Below are 1,892 nucleotides of genomic sequence, written 5' to 3'. Positions count from 1 at the left end.
CTTAAGGATTAATTATAATTTAGACAAAGATAAAATTGCAAAAATTATCTTTTACTTTGTATTTATAATACTGAATCTTGTTTTCTGAATTTGAAAGTGTTTCAAATTGTTTGGCAGTTCTTCAAGACACTAAAAATGGATCTACCATATGACCTAGTGACTCCACTCCTAGGAATCTACCCAAAGGACACAAAAACACTAACTTGCAAAGTAACCTGTTCTCCTATGTTTATTGCAACTCTACTTACAATAGGCAACATGTGGAAACAACCTAAATGCTCTAATTACTGGATCAAGAAGATATAATATATTTACATGATGGAATACTACTCAACTATCAAAAAGGTAAAGGAAAGCCCTTATTGAAGCAGGAAATTTCCCAAGTCTGCTGCTTAGATTCTACTACTTTCCTAAGCCCGCTGCTTGGGTCGGTCTGTTGCTTGGATTCTGCTTCTTGCTGGAGGAGAAAGTTTCTGTAGTATGCTACTTGTCCACAGTAGTAGTTATGGCTATCTTGACCCCCTTCCTAAACAGTAAAGAATGCTTATGCTATGATAGATGGGATAGGCAAGATTCCACATACAAGCTGTATAAAACCTCTCCATTCCTAGGAGTGGAGTCACTAGGTCATATGGTAGATCCATTTTTAGTGTCTTGAAGAACTGCCAAACAATTTGAAACACTTTCAAATTCAGAAAACAAGATGCAGTATTATAAATACAAAGTAAAAGATAATTTTTGCAATTTTATCTTTGTCTAAATTATAATTAATCCTTAAGGCATTCATAATAATCTAGTAAAATAATATATTTCGAGGCTCAGCCTTTTATCCCACTGAGCCTGCCTGTGTGACAAGTAAACCTCTCTCTCTCCACCTTTCTGAGTGCCCTTTGATTTCTTGGGAAATTGCCTTAACACCATGAGTTCAAAAGATTGTCAGTTAATATTAGGAGAACACATTGTCTACATCTTCAAAATTATTCAACTGATCAATCTCTTTGGAAGTCTCATGTGATGAGACTGGTTTTAAAAGAGAATGAAAAATGAAACAACTTCAGAAAATGTGGTCAACATGATAAATTGAAAAACTATGATCCATGGAATTTCAGAAAGGATTCAAATTGCAGCTTTCACACCCAGCTATGTGACTGTGAGCAAGGTATTCTATTTATTGAGTATAAATTTGATAAATAATATAATCTCACAAGATGGATCTCAGATTAGACAAATGAGTTATATAAGGTCTTAGAACACAATGATCCTTGATATATCTGAACTTGTTCCCTCTCCTCACTTAAGAGTCTCTTCAGATGTTCCGTCATACACATGCATATATATTTATAAAACTTTACCCAGGTTACACACATAGATCTTATTCTTATTTAATTATTTACTATAAATATAGGCCTGTGTTAACATAGTTCATACAACTTAGTAGGTCAATTAGTATTCTATGCATTAAACACTTATTTCCTAGGACAATCATTTGTTATTGGACATTTGAGTTATTTTCAAATTTTCCTTCTCATAAACAGTTTTCCATAAACAGCTTGGAACAAATTACTTTTTTGCCTTTGGATTATTCTCTAATAGTATATTCCCCAAAGTGAAATTACTAGGTCAAAGGAAAGAAGCCATTATATAGTTTTTTGTTATAAATTGCTCCACAGGAAATTTGAGCCAATTTGTACTGTCTCTTAAAATATATAAGCATACCTTTTCACATTAACCTGTCATCACTGGATTTCTATTGCTTTTGCTAGTGTGATGGGTACATACTTGTACCTTAAAATTACTTTAAGGCAATTTTATTGAATTTCCAGAATGCTATGGATTTTGAGTCTGCTAGTTACTGTTTTTATTTTTGTACAAGTGTGCAAACTCTTTATTCT

Source organism: Condylura cristata, unplaced genomic scaffold, assembly GCF_000260355.1.
Source record: "Condylura cristata isolate star-nosed mole 26May11 unplaced genomic scaffold, ConCri1.0 scaffold00002, whole genome shotgun sequence".
NCBI classification, from domain to species: Eukaryota; Metazoa; Chordata; class Mammalia; order Eulipotyphla; family Talpidae; genus Condylura; species Condylura cristata.
Note: the sequence above shows the minus strand (reverse complement) of the source record.